At 49.9% G+C, this 6588-nt stretch overlaps 1 protein-coding gene across 2 annotated transcripts in view; it reads left to right on the top strand.

The window, feature by feature from the left end:
- Positions 1–390: 390 nt before the first annotated feature.
- Positions 391–6588, top strand: part of WASF2 (WAS protein family member 2) — a 32353-nt gene continuing 26155 nt past the window's right edge. Inside the window, exon 1 of one of the 2 annotated variants that reach the window (XM_027661121.1) lies at positions 391–504. The gene's annotated coding sequence lies outside the window, so the exon portion shown is untranslated. The remainder of the gene's footprint in view (positions 505–6588) is intronic. The other variant, XM_027661124.1, reaches the window with a different exon arrangement.

Below are 6588 nucleotides of genomic sequence, written 5' to 3'. Positions count from 1 at the left end.
GCGACACCAACGGAGAGCCCTCTGAGGGGGGTGCGGAAGACACACACATCCCTTTCCTCCAAAGAGACCTCTAAGGATACTAAGCTCTATCCAGACACAAACAAACATTTTTAAAACGTTGCGGCTGTGCGCAGTGCCGCGATTCTCTCCTCTTCCTCTGGAAATTGTCCCCAAGCCGCTCGGGGCTCCCCCCGCCTCTCCCCCTTCATGGTCCGCCCCTCCCTGTTTACTCTCTTTGCGCGGCCACCCTGGGTGCGGTTCCTGGGCTGCGCCAATAGCGTACGCAAATGGCGTAGGGCGGCTTTGATGGACAGGCGCCCTCGGCCAATAGCGCAGCAGCGTCGCCGAGAGCTCAGCCAATGGCGCGGCGTTCCGGCGGCCCGGGGGAGGCGGGGCGAGGCTCCGCCAGGGAAGGGAGGGGGAGCCGTGGAATGGCGGACGGGCGGGCCGGGCCGCCCTGGTGGTAGCGAGCCCGGGAGCCCCGAGGGGACAGCCGCGGACAGGGTGAGTGCAAGAGAGGCGAGCGGCGCCTCGCCGAGCCCCCTGGGCTTCCTCTTGCCCGGGGGAGAGAGGCAGAGGCGCTGGGGTGGGCCGCTAGGCCCTTGCCAAATAGTGAGCTATCGGGGTGAGGCGGGCAGTGTTTCCTGCCACATAGTGAGCCCCGCCAGCTGTGGTCGCGGGCGGGGGGTTTTGGAGGGTCTGTCCCGGTCTGGGGCTCCATCCCCGCGCTGACACTTGTGCAGCCCCTCCCGGGGGCCGTGCCTGGCTGCGGGGTGTGTGCCCCGGCCGGGTTGTAGGGGGTGCTGGGGTGTAGCGGGGGTCCTGCCCCGCCGGTGGGCAGAGCCCGGTGCTGGGTGAGGGAAGTGCCGCCTGCGGGGCTCTCCCCAGGCCTGGCCGGTGTCTGCTGTCCTGGGGCCGGCACAGAGCTCTGGGGTAGCCGGGAATGCCCGGGGACTCGGGGGGCAAGGTGGTGCCGCCGGGCCCCCTCTGTAGGGGCGCAGCGGGGCTGTGCCGGGGGAGCAGAGGGGGGTCCCTCCCTTCCAGGCGTTTACTGCCGGGGTTTGACATCGGTGCTGCCGCAAACGCGTGTGTGCCGGTGTCCAAAGTCCGCCGGGGTTGGACCTGCGTGCCCTTGTTGGTGCCAGTTCTGGTGGTCGCACTCGAGGGTGTTGCTGGGAAGGAAACTTCTCCTTCCTCCTGCCTGTCCTCCTGCCCCAGTCCTGGGTGCACCCCTGGGTCTGTCTGGGAATGCCTTAAGGATGTGTCCGAGCCCCTTGGCTGTTAACCATCCACACAGCACTTAAAACCTTAAACTGCTTGGGGTGACACCCTGTGGGTGCTGGAGAATGCTTTGGGAAATGTTTGGGTTTTTTTTTTCCTGAAAAAAGGCTTGGGATATAGTTGGTTAGTTTGATCAAGTGCACCAACCTCTTAGTGACCTCAGCTCATATTTCTGGAAAGAAATAAGTTATTAGGGAATGTCCTTGGGGTTGTAACTCACCAGGATTTAAGTGTGCTGGGGTTACTTCAGGATACAAATAATCTGGAGAAAGGTAAAGATTGCAGCTTCTCCTTGTTAGCTGTTATTTGACCTCTAGGACCTTCCTGCAGTAGCATTTTTTATTTCCCTGTCAGAGTTTCACATTTGGCCCTTGCTGTTTTACTTTCTTTAGTAGCAACAACAAGAATTGGGCACCTCTGAGTGGGTCAGAGCACTGGTGGGGCTGTTTGATGTCTTAATGCCAGGAGTTCAGGACAAGGAAACACTGGAAGTCTTAAATCTCTCAGCACTGCAAGTGCTGGTGGACATGAAATTATATTAATAATGATTAAAAAAACCCCCCAAACTTCTACTAAGTACATCAGCTGCAGGCAGGGTCATAATTGATGGATGTAACCCTCACCCTGGTGTGTCCTTCGTGAGGTGAAGAAGTTGAAATCAAAAGATGTTGGAAGCCAGTTGGTGGTGGGGGGGTGGGGGTTGCTTCCCTGAGGTAAAACTGATGCAAAACGTTGCTTTTATAGAATCATGGAATGGTTTGAAAGGTTGGAAGGGACCTTCAAGCCCATCTCATTCTACCCCCTGCCGTGGGCAGGGACAGCTTCCACGAGACCAGCACTTCCCATAAAGTGGGATTTCCCTGAAGCTTGGTGCACTCGGTCACGTGAGGGAGGGGAATGGTTGTTGCACTTAATGTTTTCCACCCGTTTTCAACATCTGCAGAATCAATTTCTGCTTGAACACTGCAGGAATCCCAAACCCTGCCTTGCGACACTTTGCGTTCCCAGTTTGTCCCCTGCTGACCTTGAGTGGGGCTTTGCCATAGAAACCGACTCGGAGTTTAATCCCAGACTTAGTTAAAAACAGACCAGGGCCAACATCTCCCCACGGAAAACACAACCAGAGTGTCCGTGGAGAGGCTTTGAAACCTCCCCCTCACACCCACAGCCGAGGAGGGGCTTTATCCAAGCAGTGGGGGGCACGAAGTTCTGTGCCCTTTTTTTGGGGGGGTTTTGTTTCGTTGTTAAGGAACGTGCTTGAAAACGTGAAGTTTGAGTGACAGAGCGTGACCCGAGCTTTCAAGAGCTGCCTAACGCTGATCTTGGCTTAAACTGGGGCTGTCAGGGACCAAACTTCCTGGGATTTACCTTCCAAAGCATCGATTTCTGCTTGGCTAAAAGCCTGGAGGAGCGGGTTTAGCAGCTCCCCGTGCAGCCCACCTGAGACAAGGTGAAACCTTACTGTGCTTTATAATTGTGATTTGTAAGAGGATAAACTTCCAGGGGTGAACTCAATGTCAGCTTTTTTCCTAAACTCTGTATTTTCACTGGTATTTCTTTATCTGGTAACAAACTCAAAAAGCAAATGCCCCAAATTCCTTTTTTTTTTAAAATTATTTAAAGCAATAAAACCTTTCTGATGGCCCATGCTGGTGTAAAACTGCTTTCCCTATGAATAACGTGACACACCACCCAGAAATGGTGTAGTTTTTTTTTTTTTTAAGTTACAGCTCAGAAGGTATTTGCAGGCAGTGATTCATGACAGAGAATACAACCTTTCTGACCAGTCCCAACCCAGTTTCTCAGCGTGCTTTGAATATATCTCATTCTTCAGGGCTGGTCTAGGAAAAGTTGATTTCATTCACCAAGGTTAGATAATCGTGGCGTGTGGGTGGAGGGGTTAAAACTTCAGTGGTTGCCTCATATGCATAAAGTTACAGCAACAAATCCCTCCCCTGGGTTTATTTTTTTTATTTTTTTTTTAATATTTTTGACATGCTAGAAGAACAAAGAAAGCTGCTGGGATTAGTGTTTTTCACAAAATCAGGTTTTCTTTTGACAGATTATAACAAGGAAGATTTCAGCAAGTGTAAGGTTGGGCTTTAATCCTTTCAGATAGTTTCTCTCTGTGGGTTTTCTGGACTCAAAATGTTTAATAACTTTAAATGCAGGGTTTTGGGTTTGCCTCTGCTGGGTTGGATGATAATGCCGAGCCCTTGGTCATTCAGCTGAGCAAAATACGTTGCTCATGAGTCAGTCACAAACCAGGAAAGGGATTGAATAGGGATTGTGTTCACATGTGCTGGGGATAAAGTTCCTGCTGTCCCAGTACAGAATGGGACACTGGCAAAAAACCCTGCCAAGAGCTCCCTCTGAGGGTTCCAACAGCCACAACGGGCCCTGTCCGATGGCTCAGCGCTGCCCTCGCTCCTTTGTGCACTTTCTAAAGCACAGGAGACAAACCAAAAGTGACACTTCCACTGTGTGGAAACCCAGGAAAGCAAAATGCAACTATATTTTTTTTTTCCCCCAGCCTGTCTTCTGGTGTGTTGCTGTTTTCAGCAACGCTCTCTCTCCGAAACGGGATCTGTAGTAAGAAATTTGTGTATTTGAGTGTTTATTCTCACTGTGCAAGGATAAATATTTGTGAGATCAGGGCCTTAGTTACCGCAGATTAACATTTATTTAAATACTTTAGGTATTTATAAACACAGGATTTAAAAAAAGGCATGTGGCAGTGGCTTCTGGGTAATAAGCAAATGACTGCTCAGAACAGAACCACCCCGGTGACATTTACTTCCTTTTGTATTTTTGCAACTCTGTGTAATAAAAAGACATGCTGGTTCTTTTTTTGGGGAGGGGAAGCAGATCAGGCTTCACTGCAAAGGATCTGCTTGCTAGAAGGTGATCAGCTCCCAGCCCGATTCTCATTTATGTAACATTTCTTCTTCCATCTGAAGGTCTGCAGGATATTTTTTTCCCCTGCCTGGGAGGCAGTGGGAGGGGAGGGCCCTTCCCAAAAGAACTGAAATGTGCATTTCCACGTGGTTTTTTTGGTTTTTTTTTTTTTGGTTGAGGCCGTGCAAAGTGTTAATCACATTCTCCATCCCAAGCTCTCCTTCCCCGCAGTAATGAGCCTGGGAAATAGCTCCTCTAGATCCTACCCTAATTCCTGAAATCGCAGGAAAGCTTTCTGGTGTTAGGTTGCTGCTGGAGAAGTGGTGGAGCTCAAATATCTCAAGTATGCATCTGCCAGGGGCTTTGATGAGGGAATTTAAAGCACCAAGGAATCTCCATGGGTCTCTCACAAATGGCTCAGTGGTGACCTGCTCTGTTCCTTCTGTGTCCCCTCCTCTCCCACAGCAGTGTCCCAGACTCTTTTTGGGGAGAAGTGGTGGTTTAAGGGATGCTGTGATGCCTGTGGGGCAGCAGCAGTTGATGTTTGTTCTTGAGGGCTGAAAGTTCTGCCTGGGAGGCTGTTGCTGTGCCACTGCTTCGGGTGAGCTGTTCCCAGATCACTGGGGATTTGGGAGGTTTGGATTCTCCTGCGCTGGAGTTTGTGAGGTTGGATTCTCCTTCCTGTCAGAAGCTGTGCAGGGTCCAGAATGGGTTGGACACAAAGAATTGGTCACTAAAAAAGTTTGTTCTTACTGCTGCCGTAAATCAAACCCTAAACCATGAGTTTATTAGTTTGGTTTCTGCTAAAAGTGCTCCGTGAGAACCGAGAGCCTCTGTGTTGTGTTTGATCACAGAATCCCAGAATGGTTTGGGTTGGGAAAAACCTCAAAGCCCATCTTTTCCAACCCCCTGCCATGGGCAGGGACACCTTCCACTAGCCCAGGTTGCTCCAAGCCCCCTCCAACCTGGCCTTCAAGATGCAGCCTGATGATAACCTTCTCAGAAAGGCTTGTTTCATATGAATGGTGATAAATTTATTGAACAACCCCCTTATGCAGGAAAGCCACACACAGATTTGAGATTAAAATCCCCTAATTGTCAAGTGAAGGGCATAAAATGAAGCATCTTTTCCCTAGTGTGTGATAAAAAATGGGATTTGCTGCCCCAAGATCTCACGGATTCACTGTTAGGTGAGTTCAGGAATTGAGGAGACCAGTTTATGGAAGTTAAATCCGTAAAGGGCAATTAAATGAGAGTGTTTGTTTCCACATGGTCTTGAGGTGCAGTGGGATGCTGCAGCATGGAGCAGGAGAGCGGGGAGAGCTGTGCTTGCCTTGCTCCCATGGTCATTTCTTGGTGCATCTGATCCCTGACCACGATGGAGAGAGGACTCTGGATTATCTGGAGGCTGGATGACCCAGCGTGGATGTCCTTTAATTCCTGGGACTTGTCTCGTTCATTCATTTCCGATGACCTGCCTCTTCCGAGCCTCCATTTCTCCCCACTCATCAAACTGGGCTAATGACTCTGACCTTTTGTTTGGAAAGCAAAAGGAAAAGGATCAACAAAATACTGGAGCTTATTTACTATCATTACTGAAATGATGAGCAATGCCACTTTGCGGCACTTCAAAGAGGCTGCGCTCGTAAGATGCTGGAAATCCCTTGAGAGAGAAAATGTTTCAGATGGAAAAGGAGGAGGGGGGAATATTCCTCACGTTCTCCTCTCTCCTAAGTGTGCTCTCCTGCAAGGCATGGAGGTAAAAATGTCCCTCCAGCCCTCTCCCCTCCCAACTGGGCTGTTTAAAATAGCGCTGACAAAATTTGCTGGTTTCGGTGAAAGCCGGACTCGTTTGTGTCACTGCTCCGAGTTCTGCATAAATTGTTCCCATGCTGTGGAGTTGTGCAAAGCACTTTTGTTGACCTATTGTATTACCCCTAATAAGATTGAATGTGGTTTTAATTTCTCATTTCCTCTTTCTCTGGATGCCCTTTTCCTACTGCTCAGAGTCTTGCTTCGAGTCTCTCTATAGCGAAAGTCTCTTTCTGTCGCTCAAAAGAATGAGCGATGCTTTGCTTTTCAGAGCTCTCCACACTGGAGGGCTTTAAGTGGCATTCAGAGGAGACTATCAGCCACAATATCTGATGTATTGGTGTGGCTGCGGTTCATGCATGGAGTGCAAAAAATGGGATTTAATTGGGAGGGAGGGGGAATAACGGCCTTGGCTGAATGGATGGGTGAAAGTTCCCCGACCACCCCTTAGCCCAGCAAATAGTTGGTTGAGTGCTTGCCAGAGCGGAAGCGAGTTCCCTTTCAGGCACCCTGCCTTTGTCACCGTAAGAAAAAGCACACACACTCTCATGGGTTTGGCCTTGCAGCTGCAAAAAAAAAAAAAAAAAAAAAAAAAAA

The sequence above is a fragment of the Corapipo altera genome, unplaced genomic scaffold (genome assembly GCF_003945725.1).
Source record: "Corapipo altera isolate COAL_440 unplaced genomic scaffold, ASM394572v1 201, whole genome shotgun sequence".
In the NCBI taxonomy this organism is placed as follows: domain Eukaryota; kingdom Metazoa; phylum Chordata; class Aves; order Passeriformes; family Pipridae; genus Corapipo; species Corapipo altera.
Note: the sequence above shows the minus strand (reverse complement) of the source record. Positions and strands in the feature narration are given on the sequence as shown.